Raw genomic sequence first — 21,875 nt, 5'->3', positions numbered from 1 at the left:
TGACTTGCAGGTGGGGTGCTGTTCTCTGCACGTCGGGTATTCTGATAACTCGTAATGACAGTGCGCTCTGCTATGTTGCAGGCTGATCTGAGCAAGCTAGAGAGCGCACTGTCATTGTGAACATATCGTAGTGCACATTGCGCAAGGACTAGCCCAGCACCTGAAACGAAGGTCACTGACGATGCTTCTTTTGAGTATATAAGCATGCACTGGGATTCTCAAACAAAGTGTTATAAAAAAAGAAGTTGGAAAAAATAAGGAAAAGCAGTTAGATAATGTAGTTAGAGAAGGATAGGGAATATTTAATTCAAGTATATTAGAAAATAGTTTTAGATTATGGCATTAAATAGATGGGTATTTAGGAAGAAAGTTACTTTGTATTTTGGAGTACCCCTTTAAGGCCTCCATAGACATTAGACTAACGTTGACTGAATCCGCCAATGACGAAGGACCTCAGACCTCTCCCTACAGACGATGCTGGCCAAACTATGGGGTTCATGTTGAAACTTGGATCTCTCTCATACCAGCAAGGTGTAAAGTCGCATAGGGCAGAGATTAAACTAATGCTGGCAATCATTCCTCCAGAACTAATAGAACTGTTATTAGCATGTCATGTGATGTCTCACTGGTCTCAATGGAGTGAATAGAGCTGAGAAGCAATACCACAACTTGCAGACAGTGGCACCCTGTTTTTGTCATTTAATCAACCATATTTTTATAATAAAGGTAAACCCATTTAGTCCAAAAATTCATAACCTTCAAAACAACCCCAGGGTCCTTCTATCTTAGTTGGTCAGAGGTCTAGTACCGTTATCAAGTTTTGGAAAGTGGACCACGAAAACAGTTGGTAAGCTGGCAAAATCCTCTGCCCAACTGGGTAGTAATAGTATGAAGGATACATTTAGAATGGTGCTTGGAGGCCACCCCTCAAAATTCAGTCCTTGACTCTAAATATTTCTAGGAACTACACTCTTTTTTGTTGCACATTGTTTGAAAATGTTTGTTTTCGATTTCTTTTCTTTGGACAATTTTGACTGACGCTCCCTAATGAGACGCTCGACAATAGCGCTTTTATAGGCCAATTACGCCATATTGACTCATTAAATCCCATGTTACGTTCCCATATCCTAAAATCCTTTCATGTCACTCAATCTTCTTTGTTTGCAGCTTTGGACCCCTTTATATTAGATTAACCCCGACTTTCATTCCTTCAAAATCCCAACAAGAAAGCTCAGACGTCTCTTAATAGGAAAATGTAGGAAAACAAAGAGATTATTTCAGACCTGGAATGTATTTTGCAGACCAGTCCTTATTTAATTCTGTGCTGTGATGTTGGCAGTCCCTTGTAGTTAACCACAATTTAATGCTATCCCATAAAAATTAGCAAATTCTTGGCATATTTTCCCCTGCAGCGATATCGCCCTGAACCCCGGTGATAACTGTAGCATGTGACATTAAATATTACTCATTGAACCAGACTGGACGCCCTATTGTGCTTTTGTCCTGTATAATACAGCATTAATGCTAGGTATTGCTTGTTGCTACATTTATATCAGTAGGGGTCTCGCTAAGTGTTTCCATCATGGGAATGGCATGGTTGTTCCCACCAATGGATTTATTCTCAAGTTATGTAGTTTCTTAATCTCCACTGATTGGTGCTGGTAGAATTGTAAATATATTAGATTTCTGATCTTGTATCCCAAATTTTAGCCTGTATTAAACTACAAAGCTGCATTCAGTATTTTTCAGGCCTCAGAGCTGAAATCACCACGTATTTCTTGCTGACACATTGCTATCAGATAACTGGCTCTGTAATTTGTATACTAGAAATGGTTCCACTATAATTTAGAAGGTAAAATGTTAAGCCCCCGTTACACACTGCGATATCGCTAGCAATATCGCTGTAAAGTCACCGATTTTGTGACGTTGCAGCGATATTGCTAGCGATATCGCTGCATGTGATACTTACGTCCGACCGGCTCCCCCGCTGGTTATCGCTGATCGCGCGAGAAGCTCCTGGACATTCCTCGTCGGTCACTTCCTGCGGCGCTTCCTGCTGTGACGACGAGCGACGCGGGGAGCCGGGCGGGAGGACGCAGGATCGCCTCGTCTGACAGGTAAGTAGCGACCCCCGTCCCCAGCAATGTCGCTGGTGAGATCTGCCTGTGTGGCAGCTCACTAGCGACCACCTAGCGATGCACCAGCGATCCTGACCGCGTCATATCACTGGTCGGGATCGCTGGTGAGTCGCTAGGTGTAACGGTACCCTTAGGGACAAGCTTGTTGACTATTTCCAATATCAACAAGTAGAACAGTGAGTGCAGCCCCTGAGTATAATAGAGGCTATTATAATATAACACTTAGGATCAGCAATGTAATGTATGTACACAGTGACTGCACCAGCAGAATAGTGAGTGCAGCTCTGGAGTATAATACAGGATGTAACTCACGATCAGTAATGTAATGTATGTACACAGTGACTGCACCAGCAGAATAGTGAGTGCAGCTCTGGAGCATAATACAGGACGTAACTCAGGATCAGTACAGGATCAGTAATGTAATGTATATATAGTGACTGCACCAGTAGAATAGTGAGCGCAGCTCTGGAGTATAATACAGGATATAACTCAGGATCAGTACAGGATCAGTAATGTAATGTATGTACACAGTGATTGCACCAGCAGAATAGTGAGTGCAGCTCTGGAGTATAATACAGGATGTAACTCAGGATCAGTAATGTAATGTATGTACACAGTGACTGCACCAGCAGAATAGTGAGCGCAGCTCTGGGGTATAATACAGGATGTAAATCAGGATCAGTACAGGATCAGTAATTTATGTACACAGTGACTGCACCAGCAGAATAGTGAGTGCAGCTCTGGAGTATAATACAGGACGTAACTCAGGATCAGTACAGGATCAGTAATGTAATGTACATAGTGACTGCACCAGCAGAATAGTGAGTGCAACTCTGGAGTATAATACAGGCTGTAATTCACACTAGTGACAGATAAGAAATGTATTTGCAAAGTTGTGTGCAGATTACATCTTTATATACAATGTAAAATTCTGTTCATATTCTATAAGCTATGACTATGAGTAATTCCAGTGTATCGATTTCAAAACGACATGCGTCTGGCTCCTGAAACCCCCAATGATCCCAAGAACCATCGAAGAACACTGCTCCAGTTTAGGATTGGGGTTTCATTGCCACTATAAATGGCATCATAAATATAATTGTAATATATCTTCAATAAGATCTAATGATGCATTTTTGAATCATTCTATAAGATCTAGATCCTAGTGATCACTGATTGTCTTACAAGTCACCTCCAAATGCCATAGCTTAGGCTTGGTTCCACAGGAGGATACATTAGTACATATGCACCAAACCGTCCCTGCATGGCTCATATTATTGCTGTATATACTAAAACATTCCATGATTACTCATTTGATGTGTGCACACAGCGTATTTGGTTCCCTGAAAAATGCCCACAGGAAAATTGCCCACATGGAAAATTGCCAACATGGAAAATTGCCCACACGGAAATTTGCCCACACGGAAAATTGCCCACATGGAAAATTGCCCGCATGGAAAATTGCCCACACAGAAAATTGCCAATTTCAGCATCACAAATTTTCAGATCTATGATATTTGAGGTGCAAGGTGAGGATGTTCACATGATATGTGATTGACTTGTGATTTAGGCTATGTGCACACGTGCGGATTTTTCGATATATTTTCCACAGCAATTCCGCAACTCCCTGCTGCGGGAAATAAGCGCATAATAAATAAATAAATCCGCATGCGTAATTCCCATGTAATTCCTGTGAAAATCTAGCGTTTTTCAAGCGTAATTAGCTTGCAGAATACTAGCGTTTTCCAAGCGATCTGTAGCATCGCTTGGAAAACTGATTGACAGGTTGGTCACACTCGTCAAACATAGTGTTTGACAAGTGTGACCAACTTTTTACTATTGAGCCTGCCTATGCAGCCTCAACCTTAAAAAGATATAATGTTAAAAATAATAAAAAAATTAAAAAATTGTGTTATTGTCACCTTCTGGCATCTCCCGCAGCGTCCCCAGGCCTCAGCGATGCTCCCGGCGAGTCCCGTTCCCAGTGATGCCTTGCAACAATGACCCCAGATGACGTACCATCTCACAAGACCGCTACATCATCACAGGTCATTGTCTCAAGGCATCGCTGGGAACGGGAGTTGGCGGGAGCATCGCTGAGGCCTGGGAACGCTGCAGGGGATGCCGGAAGGTGAGTATATCATTATTTTTTATTTTGATTCTATTTTTTACAGGGATATGGAACCCAGGGCCTGGAGAGTCTCCTCTCCTCTAGACCCTGGGTACCATCCACACATTTTCTGCTTACTTTGCATATGGTGGGCATAACCACATGCGGAAAGTAAGCGGAACAATGCATTCCTATGTGTGCGGAATTCCCGCGATTCCGCAAAAAGAATGAGCATGCTGCGTTTTTTTCCGCGATGCAATTCCGCCGCGGAAAAATACGCAGCATTAGCACATGTGCGGAATGCCATTGAACTCAATGGGTTGCTTATTTTATGCGTTTTCACGGCGAAAAAACGCATAAAATCCGCTGGAATTTCGGACGTGTGCACATAGCCTTAGAGTTGACCTAGTGCAAAACTGCAAAAATGATGAAGATCTGTAATTTGTAGCAGTATGTCATTATCAGCAATAGATAGATGTAGTCTGCTCTCATCTCTCACTGATTCTGCCTTACTCCTCCAATCAGCCTAAAACAGCAGCACATGCAGAACCAGCAGCAATGTGATCCATAGGAGCCATCACTGCTATCAGTACTCACAAAAGTATCACTGTATTATCTGTGGAGTTACATGGGACTGCAGGTCACATCTAATACATTATCATCTCAGTGGGAGCCCACCAAAAGCAGGGTGCTGCTGGCAGAGATAGTTATTCCTGGAAGCCCACAAGGACCAGCAGAAAGGTGAGATTCTGTCACTTTTACCACCTTGTGTTCTTTCTGAGAATGTATATGTTTTTGCAATGGTGTAACTGGAGTCCGAAGGGCCCAAGTGCAAAATTTGGACTTGCCCCCCACACACACACGTTGGTGAGATGTATGAGCCCCTGTTGCGTTCTAAATTCTATGAAGACTTATGAATTGCTCCCCCTTCACTATGTAGTAATGTCTCCCATCCTGGTATATATGCCCATCATCCTGGTGAATATGTCCGCATCCTGGTATATACACTCACTGGCCACTTTATTAGGTACACCTGTCCAACTGTGTGTTAAGACTTAATTTCTAATCAGCCAATCACATGGCGGCAACTCAGTGCATTTAGGCATGTAGACATGGTCAAGACAATCTCCTGCAGTTCAAACCGAGCATCAGTATGGGGAAGAAAGGTGATTTGAGTGCCTTTGAACGTGGCAAGATTGTTGGTGCCAGAAGGGCTGGTCTGAGTATTTCAGAAACTGCTGATCTACTGGGATTTTCACGCACAACCATCTCTAGGGTTTACAGAGAATGGTCCAAAAAAGAAAAAAAATCCAGTGAGCGGCAGTTCTGTGGCCGGAAATGCCTTGTTGATGCCAGAGGTCAGAGGAGAATGGGCATACTGGTTCGAGCTGATAGAAAGGCAACAGTGACTCAAATTGCCACCCGTTACAACCAAGGTAGGCAGAAGAGCATCTCTGAACGCACAGTGCGTCGAACTTTGAGGCAGATGGGCTACAGCAGCAGAAGACCACACTGGGTACCACTCCTCTCAGCTAAGAACAGGCATCTGATGGCTACTTTCAGCAGGATAATGCGCCATGTCATAAAGCTCGAATCATCTCAGATTGGTTTCTTGAACATGACAATGAGTTCACTGTACTCAAATGGCCTCCTCAGTCACCAGATCTCAATCCAATAGAGCATCTTTGGGATGTGGTGGAACGGGAGATTCGCATCAGGGATGTGCAGCCGACAAATCTGCGCCAACTGTGTGATGCCATCATGTCAATATGGTCCAAAATCTCTGAGGAATGCTTCCAGCACCTTGTTGAATCTCTGCCACGAAGAATTGAGGCAGTTCTGAAGGCAAAAGGGGGTCCAACCCGTTACTAGCATGGTGTACCTAATAAAGTGGCCAGTGAGTGTATGTCCCAATGCTGGTATATATGGTCCCCATCCTGGTATGTATGGTCCACATGGTCTCCATCCTGGTATATAAGACCCCTTCCTGGTATGCATGTCCCCATCCTGGTTTACATGTTCCCCAATCCTTGTGTATGTGTCCCCATTCTGCCCCTAATGCATAATTAAAAACAAAAACATTCTACTCATCTTTCCTCTGCTCCCACTTCGCCCTGTGTCTTTTGTAGCCACCGCACAGCCCAGCAGCTGACATTGGAGTGTGCGTCATTGTCATGCACAGCTCCCTGTGGCTGCCCCACCAACGTCAGCTCACAACCACTGCGACAGCAGCATGTATTGTATTGCAGTGCAGGGACCCGACGGGTCTCTGCAACACTATACATGTCATCTGGATCTGCGTCTTCAGTGAGGACGCTAATCCAGCAGAAGCACCCCTGTGCCTTGTCGTGACCTTGATCCCTGCGGCCACCGTCGTTACACCTCTGTGTTTTTTTCTGCAAGCTAACCAATAGTCTTACCAATATGTGTGTTCCCCTCACCCTGTGTAGTCTGAGTGGTGTTCTACCCAAGGTTATCGAGTGCAGGCATTCAGAGCACCCACTGACCGGTGTGTCTCCATATTGATGTCACTAACCAACAGAGGAGGTGGAAGTGCCAGAGCAGCGCCGCTCTCCCATTGATTTCAGTGGCAGTGAATCTGGTGCCTGCACTTCCTTCCCTATCCACTTATGACTACCAAGAGTAAGAGTGAACAGATCCTACATAGTTATGTTTCATACACATATACTGCAGGTGTGGGCAGCCATAGGATGAAAGAAAATGCAGAATGGATTTGAATAAGGGTCTCTAGGCCCATACACACCACCCTGAGAGTGGAATTATTTTTAGCACTGAAGTAATTGCAGGAACGCAGGATGTCGTCACAGTAGGAGACAGATCAAGAGTTAAGGCTGGTTTCACACTTGCGTTTTTTTGCGCTGCGTTTTTGCGCATAAATGCGCACGCGTTTTTAACCTATACTTAACATGGGTGCGCATTGTCATGCGTTTGTACGCATTTGTTTGTAGTGTGCGCCCGGGCGCACAAAATGCATCCTGTTGCATTTTTTGTGCGTCCGACCTGTCTCAAAAAACGCATGCGCACGCAATGTGCACGAAATTCACCTCTGTGGGCATTTTTCACATATCATGTGAACATCCTCATCTTGCATCTCAAATATCATAGATCTGAAACTTTGTGATGCTGCAATTGACAATTTTCTGTGTGGGCAACTTTCCGCGTGGGCAATTTTCCATGTGGGCATTTTTCCGTGTGGGCAATTTTCTATGTGGGCAATTTTCCTGTGGGCATTTTTCCTGTGGGGAATTTTCCTGTGGGCATTTTTCTGGTCACCGGAGATTTCTTGTCTGCACAGCACTGAGATTATTGCCTAAATGCACTCCATACTTCTTCTCAGTCCCTGTACGTATGGAGCCCAATTCCTTAAGGTGTTTTGTTTCTTGAGCAAATTAAATAACTTTTATTGTGCATAAATCCCAGATTGTATTGCCCGTATTTCCACCTCATAATTCAGGATAATGTAGCAAGATACAAAACTTTCTTGCATTCTCCAGCAGCGAAAGAAAACAGAAAAAAATGTGAACCATACTGATGACCGTATCTCCGAAATAAGCTGCAGTTGGTTGTTTTCTAGAAGGGCAGGTCCAGAGTTTTGTTGGCAAGTGACACTTTATAATTACATAAAAATCCCCAAGTGCCTGTCCTAAAAACAAGTGACAGATCATTACATCTGGCAAACATCCTGACCAATGTCCGATCATGGACATCTCAGGACCGCCACAGAATGGATTGGGTGCGGAATAGTTTAAAGGAGCGGTCTGTCTTTTTCCAAAAGTAGAGTCACCACTTTATACAGGCTGTATATAGTATTGTAACACTTATAATTCACTGGACTGGAACTGTAATACCGCACACAACCTAGAGATAGAAGTGGTGCTGTTTACCCCTTTTAACACCTGCCCATGTTACTTTCCAAGGTTACATTTGAGCACCTGTATTAGGGTGCAGTCAGACAGCTGCATTGCTCATTGCAATTCTCGGGCTGACCGTCGGCTCCCCAGACCTGAGCTGTATAGAAATACATGACGTCATGCTCAGATTAGGATCCTCGCATGAGCAACATAGCCTCATGACTGCATCCTAAGACTGGGGCCACACGGCTACCTTGGTCACAGCCAACATTCCCCAGGTGTCGCTGCTATATTCCAGCGCAACACAAGTGAATGGGGTCTCATTGCGACCCCTGACGGTACTGCAACCGCAAAAAGCAAGTCACAAAAAAAATCAGATGCGGTTGCAGTTCTGGTGACTTGCTTGTTGGGGGTCTCACTTTGACCCCATGCCTTAGTGGGTCGCCCTCCCAGGGCTGTGGGGTACTCGGTACCGGGCCGGTATCAGTGGGATGTGTCACAGCGGCGGTGGCCCGGACCGTGGCCCTGGGCGCCCAAGTAATAGGAAGATGTGAATGGTGGAATGTAGTTAAATGAATAGTTCGTGACGCCACCTGTGGTGTTCGGCAAGGGAGGTGTTAAGCCGACGCTGCATGCAGATCCTCCGGGACAGATGGTGTGGTGCAGCAATGATGGTATAGCCCTCCACAGGCAGGGCTGTTGTCCCAGGGCAGTGTAGATGTGGAGACACTTAGGTGATATAGTGTCTGGTGCAGGGGATGTAGCAGTGTCAGGCAGACGGACGCAGGAAGGAATGGAGGACACCAGAGCATGTAGTTCCAAAGCTTTACTCACAGTCTGTAGTGCCCGCTTCTGTGCCGTGTCCTCCGGGTCAGGGACTCAGTCAACCTCCAGGCAAGATGGAAAGCTCCCTTCCACACTCCACCAACTTATGTGCCTTTCCTGAATGTCTCCTCTATAACGCCTTTAAGTGTGAAGATCTCCAGCACCGTGCCACACCGGAGCTCCTCCTGACAGGTGCTCCCAAGAACTCCACCCGCACGGCAGACAGCTGCAGCCTGCCCCGGGGACTCTCTACTCCTAAGTCCCAGCTCCCTATCCGTACTGCCGCTGTGCCTTCAAGTCTTAGATCGGAGCAGTGCATTTACAGCCCACTACTCCACTGGTGTCTGCTGCAGAACCATTAGTGTTCATTCAACCTCGGGGACCGGGCCCCGGCCTTGCGCTTAGAACTTCTAGGCAGGGTTCTTCCTCTAACCCACGTCCTCTGTGTTCCCTTTTACTCCTACATTCCGCACTTGTCCTTTCCCTTCTATGGAAGCTCAGGCTTTAGGTCAACGTCCTTCTCCTTCTTTCCTTTCCTTTCCCGTGCCAGCTGGCTCAGGTCACTGAGACAGCTGCAGCACTCCTTCCTCCATCCCTTCTTCCAGAGATCCCCACTCCTCCCGAGTGGCTTCCTTCCTCACTGACCTCCTGTCAGACTGACCTGTCATCCTAAACCATCCCGCTCATATATATATTCTGAACTCCACCCACCTCCCAGCACGTCTAGTGTTCCAAGCAGGGAACCACCAAAGGTGCTCTGCTTCTCTCTAAGCAAGGAGCCGCAATGTGGTTATGCTGAACTACTCTATTGTGTGGGGTGCGAGTGTTGGAGCATGGTCAGGAGCCTCCAACTTACCTGGATGGTGGGGCACCACACCCTAGGAGAAGGTGCAGTACCTCTGTGGCGACTGAGCCTCAGGGGCGCCACATTAGCATTGAGCTGCGATGTAGGAGTAACACATTTGGCTGCACAACATGTTACAGCCAAAGTCACAATGTAGTCACTGCCTGGCAAACGCAAATTCTGCCCTACTTTTGGGAGTCAGTACCTCAGCAGCCACTTTACAATTTTCCCTGTTTTTTTTGGCTCCCCCCATGCAGATCCATATATACCCCATCCTATTAATGATCGGAGTGGATCTTGCAGGTGTCTGGCTGCCATATCGAACCACCCGAGACTTTTGGACATCACCCTAGACAGTCTACGGCTGGGTCCAGACAGGCATATTTCACAGTCCATATACAGTACATGCCTGGACTGAGCGTAGCTTCCCTGTCCCAAACTTTAGACACAAATGAATGTGTCTGAGGCTGTACGTTCAGGTTGGGACGCCCGAGGTCAATCTGGCCACTGCACTTTGTATACAGATCATGAAATGCACTCATCCGAACCCCGACTAAGGGTGTATTCAATCAGCGGATTTGTTCCAGAAAGCTCCACATCTGTCTCAATTATCAGCAGGTTGGTAGAAACGTCCGTACAGCCTGACAAGACATCTCCCTTCACTTGTACGAAAATTCTGCAAAGATCTGCACCGTGCAAATATTTCCTAACAGGAATTTTTATTTTTTTTACATTTTGCTCTTTGTGAACCAAAGTGGCATTGAGTATAAATGGAGGCGATCAATGGCTTTGTACAAATGTAGTGTGGAGTTGTGGGCCAGGCTGGGGGGTGGTCCCTCTGTATACCGCGCAGTGACGTACAGACAGAAGATAGAGGCAAGTTTCAGGTGCAACAGGTCCAAGTTTATTTTCCACCGTTCGACTGACGGACCTCACAGCACACCGCAATATCTTTCTCACGGCCCTCCGTGTCCAGGGCCGCTTCACACACCGTAATTTACACCAGGGACGTATTTATTTGTACCGCCCCTTTTTCACTCTGTGTCGATCCTGTCAGCTCAGTCACTGTGGCCGCCTTAGGCCCGTACACCATCACTTTACTGGTCAGTTTCGTGGTTCCAGATACGGTATCCTACACCCAAAGCCTCGTCTATACTGCGGTTCTTCTTGTCAGGACCACCCCCCTGATTTTCTCTCTCCTCAGTCCCCCTGGTTTAGTTTTCCTCACAGTGCACAAACTGTCGTAGTCCTCCTGTCACTGGAGCTCCCCCTGGGGACTGGAACTTTCTGGAACCCTCCTGTCAAATTTATATCATTCCCGGTTCCCTGTAACTCCGCCCCCATGACCAACGGTTTCCTAAGCCCTAAGCTGATGTCAAGTCCTTTGCTCACACTCCTCCCTGCCCTCTAATGGTCAACCCAAGGTACTGCACGTCCACTACACTTTCTCAGCTGTTTCCCCACTGTAGTAACTGACACCTGTCGAAACTGTGCAAACCTTCCTTTCTCTATACTGACAAGTCCGTCCGTCCGTCAGGTCACCTTCCCTACAGTAGCACCAAAGAGAAGGAAAGCACACCTCAGGGCAAGTGGCTATCATGAGTCTTATTAGAAAGGAGCTGTGCAGCACCTCTCTGATGGGTGATGGGGATGGACAGTTACTGAACTATGCACAATACTTGCCGGGCATTGCACAGTTGCCCGCCTGATGTGCAGCAATGTCTTTCAACGTCAGATCGGACGCTAAGTAACCCTTTTAATAGAAGGTGATAAGCAAGTAAATAGGCTGTCGAATCCAATAACCCAGTTTTAGCAGGGCAGCTGTGGCTCATGGTATTAGGATAGGTCAGTCTGATAAGGGCACTGTATGTACATACACATGAGATCAGACACCGTGTGGCAGCACAGATAGGATACTGCTCCGTGAATGAGGCATTAAAGGGGTGATTCAACATCTCTCACGTTCGCCAGAGGAGCTGATGGCATTGATGGTGACTTGCCAGGTATCGTGGACCAATTATGTAGTATGGACACGAGCACAGTACCTGGCAAACAGTAGCTGGATCAAGTGACTGATGCATTGAGAAAGTTGTTGTTGGCACCTTTTCAGTGTTGCGCTCCCTGATGGCTATGGACATGGTGGTATAATGCCTTTTGTTAAACAGACTGATAGTTATATTTATGATCAGGTCTTAATCCAAAAACATAAAAGCAAAGGACCAGTGTAGGAGGTAAGGGTAGAAGATTACAGATATGAAAAACAAAGGCTTCGAAACATCAAGCTTTAATGCCAGGACAACCACTGGCTGCTCATAGTTCCCCCAACCAAGTAATGCAAAAAGCTCTTTGCACAGCCAAGGTGCAGTGCTGGGATTTGCCAACATCACATCCCAACTGTGACTGCCATGGGTTAGAAGAATGAAAAATAAGCTACTTATTGTGCCATGGGGTGATCGTGTGACACACAAGGCGACAAGAGAAGCAATGGCGATGGAAACTCTGGTCCAAGATAAATGTGCTTTGTTCCATTGTGATTTGAAAATTGGAGGTTGAACCAAGCGAGTGTATTCACAACCCACCCAAAAGGTGCTAATGAACAGGAATACAGGGGTGGGGGAGAGGTGAAAGAAAGAAAATATGCAAATTAAATGTACACAACTAAATGCACACAGCAAGCTGGCAACTCAGAGCTCAGAGGGTTTCCTTGTTCAAAGGGCCTCATACAACAAAAGATATCACCTCCGTGCAGCCAGAAAAGGGGCCGGATTGAGCAAGTACTCTGTTAAATTGGGTAACGGGTTTGAAACAACTGAATAAAGCTGCCGGGCAACTGGTTGTTCAACCTGAGGGCTGAAGGTACATAAGATACAGGTTGCTTGGTAGGATCCTTGGCTGGTATGTCAGGACGAGGGGCAGCCTCGCTATTGTTGACTGCAAGGTGTGTAGGACACCAGCCCATTTTTAAACTCGTCTATTGGTAAAGGGGGATGCACCTTGGGACCCTGGACCTGGCACACACTCCTCCGCACGAGCACAGTCCTCTGCCTAACTGTGCGCGCAGCGCTTTGCACACTCACTACCTGTCTGAGACAAACTGATGCTTCACGCGATTTCAGCTCTGTTTCCGGCTTTGCACCCCCCCTCTTCCTGGGTCATGTGACCTGTCTGGTCCCCTATTCCTTTCCCCAGGCAACATGGGACGCAGCCTCGAAAAAACTTAAGGGGTGAAAAAACTCAAACAACCTTATCAGGACCGATATATAACCCTTATAAAACTCAGATTTCCACCTGCCCAAAGCTTTGACTTCCCTCACTGACATACCGCGCGCATTTGCTGTGGAAGCTGCACCAATTCGAAATGAATGCATCCTGAATTCAGAAGGGGCAAGGCTCAAATCGTTAATACCTGCTTTTAAAACCGCTAAAAATTGATAAAGTTTTAATGGTAAATTGTCCATATGTAATGGAACAATTTTGCCTAAACCGCTCAAATTCATATACTCCACCAATTTTACCGGGCAATACTCGACTGTAACTCATTAACCGACAACCATGTACCTCACCCGAAGATATCAGTCTTTGAGCTCCTTACACAAATCCTTAAACTACTTTCCGAAATTATCACATCCTAAAACAAAAGACCCTTAGTCAAATTTTTTGTGGGTGGAACCATTTCTCCAATTCTTCCGCCAACCCTTCTCAACCTGTTTCACTGCAAAAGCCTTTGTCACATTCTTTTTCTTGTGTAGACGTACCTGCACATCTTAAAGCTGCTGAATAATCATACATTACTGATAATAGTGATGATGAATCCTCAGGTACAACACCCGTTGAGCATTCCCTCCATGCTTTTTGTGTGTCTGTGAAAGCAGGTTGTGGGATGCAGTGACAGACAGAAGGCAGAGCAAGGGTTAACACATTTAACAGTTTTAATCTAACAGGGGGTTAATTCCTCGCAGGGAGATGAAAGGTTAAATGGGGAATAACAGTCTAGTTGCAAAGCATATGCAGGGTTTATAAACAAAGTGACGTCAGTTCTTTTGTGCACTTACCGTGTCAGGAGTTCCTCAGACTGCAGGTTCTACTTGGAGGTTGGTAGCGCCAACAACGACTGGCGCAGTGTTTGTCCAAGGAGATTCTGTTGGTAACGGCGGTCCGTCTTCTGGCCGCAGTGCTCAGACTCCGGCACCTTCCTATGAGCCCTTAGTCCATGAACATATGCGACCTGAGCAAACAAGGTCACAGCACTATCAGGATCCACCGCTGGTGACGGCGGGAGTACACGGATGCAGGCCGGCGCAATCACGGTCTTACTCTTTCTCTTGGACAATAGAGGAGACAGCCCCAACAGTTCCGGACCCAGTGCAGGACAGGTACCCACGGCCCGGTTCTCCTCCTTACACTCCCCCTCTCTTTTAGCTCGCCATATCACAGGCGAGAGCTTGTACAGTAAACGTTGACACTTCCGAGGTTTCACTTTCAGGCCGTGTTTCTGCGACCGACTCCACACCTGTTCCAGCCATTGCAGGTGCTCCTCAAAGGTGGCAGCATAGATGATGATGTCATATAAATAGATGAGGGTAGCTTTAAAGTTCAGGTCTCCCAAATATCTCTCCATCAATCGTTGAAAGGTCCCGGATGCGTTGGTAAGGCCGAAAGGCATCCGATTGAACTCGAACAATCCCATAGGCAGTATGAATGCTATCTTCTCCCGGTCTTGCTCGGTCATGGGCACTTGCCAATATCCACTGGCCAGATCCAGCGACGAGAAGTACTTTACTTTTGCCAGAGCAGACAAGGAGTCCTCAATTCTTGGTAGCGGGTACGAGTCTCGCACAGTGCAGGCATTCAGCTTCCGGTAATCTACACAGAAGCGGAGGGTCTCGTCCTTCTTTCGTACTAGAACACTGGGGGCAGCCCACTGACTTTGGATCTCTCGGATGACCCCACTCTGTAGCATGTGCTCCAACATCTCTTTCACCTTCTGGAACATTTGTGGTGATGTGGGGAGGTCCAGGGCCGTAGCTACAGCCCACAATGGTGGCTGTTTCAGCGCACCCTGGCCCTCCATCACATACATACAATGTCCCCTTTGTAGCGCACCTTTCTCACCTTTTTCAGATCCATCAGAGTCCTCTCTGATCTGCTGAGGATTTCCTTCTGATGGTTTTAAGCAAAGAGAGACAGAGTCCACTTCCAACTTCAAATAAACAAGTTTACTTGGTTCCATTCTCAGCATGTCCAGCTCAGTCACAGCAACATCATAGGGATCATCACAGAGCACATTCCTTTCTGCCCTGTGTTTTCCCTCACTTCTTCTAGAATGCCCCAGGATTGTACCAACTCGTGCGGTACCACTGCATTCCTTCTGGCAAGCCTAACTACCTTCAGGAGTTGAACTGTCCTTTCGCACCAGACAAAAGGGCATCAGCCCACGTAGTTAGCTGCCACATATTGGAGCTGCCCTGCATTCCTCTGCTGCTGTGACCTTCGGCCCACAGGCCCTGGACAACTGGGCTCCTCACTTAACCTTGCGTGGCCAACTGTCCTGCCCGGGCTCTCAGGTCCTACTAACTAGAATTCAGGAAACCCTAAACTTACCCACAGTTGGCCCCTCCTAATTTAACTAGTTGCTATCCTTTTACTATTTAGTACAAATGTGCCTCCTCTAGTGGGTTAAGTTGAGTACTGCACTTTCCCTACAACGTATATATTTACACATAACATTACACAGTAGCAGCATTACAGAACATACATGACATAACACATAATAACAGGAATTAGGGAAAAGGGAGTGGGGCACAAGTCAGTCCCAGTACACCCCTTACAGTGGAATTTGTTGATATCATTCCTGAAAGGGTGCGGTGTTTCCCGTTGGAGTCTCATGGGTGATGGCTGTGGTGCAGCCGAAATCATCGTCATGATGGGCATAAACGCCCTGGTTTCGTTCTAGCACCGCTTCCACTTGTTATACCTGTTGTGGTGAGAGTTCCGGTAGTTCAGCCCGCATCTGCTTCAGGATTCAGCGTCCTTCCTTAAGGTGATTAGGGGGTGGTTCAGAGGACACCGCCACGGCCACTGTCCAGGGATCCCCTTGTTTCACTATGAACTGAACAGCCTCTGGTCGTATCAACTCTTCTGGCATACTCATTATCTGTGCTACTTCACTTTTGGGCAGGAGAGTAAGACTGTCTTCTCCTAGGTTGACACATCGCACCAGCACATTACTGTCATGAACAGTGGCTAACATCCGTGCAATGAGGAGCCCTGGAGGTAGTTGTTCCATTAAAGCGGGCTCTATCTGGACTTCTACTCCTTCAAGAGAGGTAAAGGCTCGGATGGGCAGAGTGAGCACAGTCTGACCTGGTGGTAAAACGAGGCTGGCAGCGGCCGGAATGACCACCTTCCCCAATATTTATCCTTCACTCGACGTCTCTTGGGGTGTGAGGGCTCCATCGATTCAGGAACATATCTGCCGACCCATTGACCAGGATGCTCCCAAGTTCTTTCAACGCGTTCATTCCTAAAGTCCCATTGGGACCATTGCCAGGGTCCCCGGCGGTTAACACGACTCCCTTCCTGCCCACATCTTTGCCGCACAAGTGATTTGCATCCAGATCACCCCTGCGACAGGGATGGGCAACTGATTGGCTGCCATCAATTTGAATACTGGGCCCCATTCAGGCTGCAACGACTCGGGAAAATGACGTCTGAAATAAGTTTCAGGCATAGTAGTTACTTACAATTAAACAGCGGACAGCCCGACCATCCATTTTTGCCCATACAAGAGGACTCAGAGAAACTAAACTTGTGGGACTTCCTTTTCTCCTTCTTGACTGCTCAGGCTCCAGGCAGCGTCCCCCATCCATGGAGCCCGCTAGTTTAACGGACGGCAATTGGGAGATCTTCCCCGGCGCGCGCATCCACGGGCATAATGTCCAATGTCTCCACATGCGAAACAGATCAGCTGTCTTTCTGTGTGAGGTTGTCTCTTTCCCTGTTGAGGCTCGGGATCAGTTCGACCTCTGGAGGGGTCCAGGGTTAGGGGAGGTTTCTTCCTTAAGTCGTACCATTCTTCTTGCATGTCCTGGATTTCCTTCCGAATTTCGCTCACCCAAATTGGTTCAGGTGCAAGTGGAGTGGATACCTCCCTGCTCCGGACCTTCCCTGCCTGAGCTGTCAACCCCTGCTCTTACTCATGTGCGCGCGCCTCCGCCCCAACCTCCAGAAAAGACATACGCGGATTAACCCTCAAACGCTCCTGCAAAGCCTGTTTATGCAGCACATCTCTAAAGCCTGACACTAGCGGTCTCTCAGAAATATGTCAGGAGGCCCTACCCCTACATCATACCGCTTAGCGATCGCTGTGTGGATCTACTACAGGGCATTCATGTATTAGGTCACCATCTCCCCCTCACTTTGGACACGACTAAACAAGCGCATGCGCAATTCCCCGACGTCCGTAGGGTCCCTATGCATTTCCTCTAGAATTTGCAACACCTTGGTAAAGGTGTTTTGCTCATGCCGGGAGCCAGAACATGACGGAGCACCTCGCTTCTCCGTCCAGGGCCATCATGGCAATCTCTGCCTGCATCGCGGGGGTCATGGGGTGCATCCTCAACATGCCCTTGACCCGCTCAGTCCAGTCCCATAGTAAAGTATTGCTCCCTGTGAACTTTGGAAGGTTGCTCAGTATGGCTCCCAGCAGTATATTGGCCCTTGGGGCACTCATGGCCGCCTGGTCTGTCTCTTCTGAGCCTGTGGACTGCATCCTGCCGACTACACCAAGTGAAAGCAGGTTGCGGGATGCAGTGACAGACAGAAGGCAAAGCAAGGGTTAACAAATTTAACAGTGTTAATCTAAAAGAGGGTTAACTCCTCACAGGGAGATGAAGGGTTAAATGGGGGAATAGCAGTCCTATTACAAAGGATATTCAGGGTTAATAAACAAAGTGACAGCAGTTCTTTTGTGCACTTATCGTGTCAGGAGTTCCTCAGACTGCAGGTACTGCTTGGGGAGTGGTATTGCCAACAACGACTGGCATGGTGTTTGTCCAAGGAGATTCTGTCAGTAATGGCGGTCCATCTTCTGGCGGCTGCGGTCGGTCTCCGTCACTTTCCGATGAGCCCCTAGTCCATGAACATATGCGACCGGAGCAAACAAGGCCACAGCACTATCGGGATCCACCGTGGGCGAGCAGGTATATGTTGGTAAGGTGGGCCACAAACATCTGTCCAGTACCCGGTTCTCTCTATGCGGCACGTGCGCTGTACTCACGGTCATGAAGCGCACGGCACCTCGCTCTCTGCCAGTTACCGGTGACACTGCACTTCTCTCTCTGTAATCCCCGCTGGTGACGGCGGGGGTACATGGACACGGGCCGGCGCAGTCCCAGTGCACAAGGGACTGAGCACTTTCCTCTCTGTGCTGGGCGCTGCCTGTTCCTGCAAAGACTGACTGCTTCCACGGGTGCTGTTGCTGTTGTCGCTTAGCCACACCCCCTGTTTCCGAGTGCAAAGATCTGTCCGGTCTCTTACTCTTTCCCTCGGACAACAGAGAAGACAGCCCCGACAGTTCCAGACCCGTCACAGGATAGGTACCCACAGCCCGGTTCTCCTCCTTACATCTGTGCCATGTTTCTGCTGAGACTGACCTAGACGCTAAGTCGACAAGTTCCTTTCTACTATGGCCCGCAAGTCTTCAGGGAGCTTAATCCATTCTGCAGACGGATGAAGCTTTCTGAAGAATTGTATCTGTGAACGGGATATAGCATTAGCTACTAAATTTGGGTGCCCGGCACATGCTTGGCCCTTAACCAGATATTGTGCCGGAGGCATCTCAAAACCAGGTATCTTAACAAAGTCTAAAGAAGATGGTGTCTGTGAACGAACCAGAAAAACCACCTGTGAAGGATAGGGGAATTTATTGACAGCTTTCAATCCTGAAAATGTGCAGCTGTAACAGGACACCTGGCTCAGGAGAGGGGACTAGCTTCTGGGCTTCAAAGAAGCAATTCACACCCCCACCAACTAGCTAGTAAAGGAAGACCCCCTGTGGATCCAAACCATGAGGTCTAACTGCTCTGTTCAGACAGCTTGGATTTCATAAGAAAAATTACAGCACCAAAATATTGTCTGTCCAGAAACAAATTCTTTTATTACTTATTTCTTCACCCCACATTTCTACTGTCACTACAATTGTAAAGAGCTCAAGTGCTGTCATATTCTTAATCTAACCAATGTCTGTCTAGTGAGACGGCCACCGCTCCCTGCACCAAGAATTCATCACTTGAAACCTCCTCAGCTTGAAACCTCCTCATCCTGAAACAATATCCTGCCATTGAAAGACTGAAGAAATTTTGTCTATATCAACAAATTGTACAAATCATTAGAAATACTGACATGATGGGGAGAAAAAGTGGGTTAGCGCGCAACATTCATGTTCTAAAGCCGTTGAGTAGGTTTTAAGTACTGAAACGAAATCCTTGTTTGTATCATGTGTGTGTGTGCAAGGAAGTGGTGGGAACCCTCGTTTGCCTCTCCCCTCCTACACACAGAACCCCATGCGACCTCCAATGGCTCCTTGTATTCAATGGTGTTTAATGTGTCATGTCTCATATGTATTGTGTAATGTCCTATATCTGCCATGTCAATGTATATTGCATTGCACTGTGTTGTATATGTTAATGCTAGGGAGAGCAAGAGGATAATTAAGGAGGTTGAGCTAATAGCCCCAAAAGGAACAGGAAGTTCCTGTCTTTAGTCAGTGCCCGAACAGGCTTGCCCAGGGCGGGTGCTCAGCAACGTCTTGAGCCAAAAACTCCCCTGGAGGGCAGAGTGTGCTGCCCCGGACAGCCGGGCAATGAAGCAGGCACCAGGACTGCATAAGTGCTCCGCCGAGGACTATAAGCGTCCAGATACCGGCTATTTAACTGCTTCTATTGCTGCCGCTGATGCTGCGGTGGACTTTGCTAAGGAAAGTGCAGGAAATTTTATCTTGTTCATTGCATCTTCATTAAAACGTTTTTCCTGTGCCAGAGTGTTTCCCTGGACCCTCTTCACCAGTGACTGCAGTGACTGTGACGGAAAGGTAATTGCCTGGGACTGTATCTATGTGTTCTATGTGCAAGGGGCCGAGGTGTTTGTGGACTGTGCTTTAAATTGACTCCGTCATGGCTACCACCCCATGCCACCTTGTTACATATGCAATGGTGTTGGCCATGACCACAGCATGGGACACTCATCATCCAGACGACTCCTGGGTCGCCCTCCCAGGGCTGTGGGGTACTCGGTACCGTGCCAGTATCAGTGGGATGTGTCACAGCGGCGGTGACCCGGACCGTGGCCCTGGGCGCCCAAGTAATAGGAAGATGATGTGCATGGTGGGATGTAGTTAGATGAATAGTTTGTGACGCCACCTGTGGTGTTCAGCAAGGGAGGTGTTAAGCCGACGCTGCATGCAGATCCGCTGGGACTAATGGTATGGTGCAGCAAATATGTAAAAGCTCCCCACAGGTGAAGCTATAGTCCCAGGGCAGTGTAGATGTGGTTGGCACAGAGATGTAACGGTGCCGGAAAGGTAGGAAGTACACAAGACACAGCGGGGTGCAATTTCTGTACCTTTACTTGATAACTGTAGTCCAGGGTCCCGATTACAGATGGTATTGGAGCAGGCTAGCCTGGAAGCAATTCAGGGATTCTCTCTCAGCAGATGGGCTGTGCAGTCTCCTTACTAGCGCTTATTCGAATGAAGTACTCCCAGTACTGAGTTACACTGGAGTTCCTCCGGACAGATGTTCTCAAGAACCTCACCTGCACGGCAGACAGCTGTAGCCTATCTTGGGGACTCCTCTCTCCTAAGTCCCGGCTCACTATCCAAGCTGCTGTTGTGCCCTCAAGTCTTGGATGGGAGTAGGGCATTTATAGCCTCCTACTACTCTGGTGTCTGTTGCAAGACCGTTAGTATCCGTACAACCGTGGAGACCAAGCTCCAGTTCATGCCCTCTCTCCAGAGATGAGCTCGTCCTCTGCGCTCTATCTCAGCACTCCTTCCACACGTCTACACACTTCACCCTCCGCAGACTAACTAACTAACCACCCCTTCCTCTTGGCCCTCAGAGAGCACTCCTCCCCTTAATCCCGGTTCAGAGTTCCCCCTGCTGGCCTTGAGTGGAACTGTGTTGCATGCATAGATTGACTGCGAGAGAGACCCATCATTGCCTCCAAGCCTGGCATTACCCTCCCCTGGAGGAAGGCAAAGCCACTGTGGCAACCATACCCCTGGGGGCGCCACACTCCCGATCTGCATCCTCGAGGTTTCACCGGCTGGCTCTACAGGTGGTGCTTCTTGCTCAATCCTTTGAGCGGTAACTCCACTCGCCAGTCGTGCAGAACTTCTTGAGCCATGAGTAACATAACAAGCTCTACTCTGATAACGGGAGGTCGTGTGCTGCCTGGATTCTCTACTTTCTGATGAGGAGATGAAGTGACAGATACGAACGATGATCTGCAAGTGACGACGTTCTCCCAACTCAACGACTTTTGCCAGGCCCTTGATGACCTCGTCCGCCACTCCTCTGAGCCTTCTTTATGTATCCATTGCCGAAACCTTTAAAGGGAACCTGTCACCAGTTTTGTGACATAGCAGCTAAGAAAATTACCTTTTTCAGCGTCTGCGCTTCATTCCCTAAATCCTTATATAACCCCTTGACTCCCCATATATATATATTTATATATATATATATATACTGTATATATGCACATATATCTACATATAACTGTGTGCTTTTGAATAATCAATCAATTTGGTAGTCAAAAGATTTGTGATAAACAAAATAGGCAAAATGCAGCAATCAGAGGTAGATAATTAATGCTATATGCATAGATATGTGACATATATAAATACCTAAACAATAAAAATGTTAAGTATTCTCACATAAAAAAGCAAATATATTATTACTAAAGTGTAGGCCAAAGGTTCAGTACCTGTATCATATAATGATGTAACCCACCAAACACCCGACGCGCGTTTCATCAATGAATGGTTGTTGGAAGCGTTAGACAGGTATATATAGTACAACTGGCCA

At 47.4% G+C, this 21,875-nt stretch overlaps 1 protein-coding gene across 1 annotated transcript in view; it reads left to right on the top strand.

Annotated features, from left to right (window-relative positions):
- CLDN19 (claudin 19) overlaps window positions 1–21,875 on the top strand; it is a 51,317-nt gene that overhangs the window by 14,202 nt on the left and 15,240 nt on the right. The gene's annotated exons all lie outside the window — the stretch shown is intronic.

This window comes from Dendrobates tinctorius, unplaced genomic scaffold (genome assembly GCF_039654945.1).
Source record: "Dendrobates tinctorius isolate UK_male_01 unplaced genomic scaffold, ASM3965494v1 ptg000086l, whole genome shotgun sequence".
Taxonomy (NCBI): Eukaryota; Metazoa; Chordata; class Amphibia; order Anura; family Dendrobatidae; genus Dendrobates; species Dendrobates tinctorius.
Note: the sequence above shows the minus strand (reverse complement) of the source record. Positions and strands in the feature narration are given on the sequence as shown.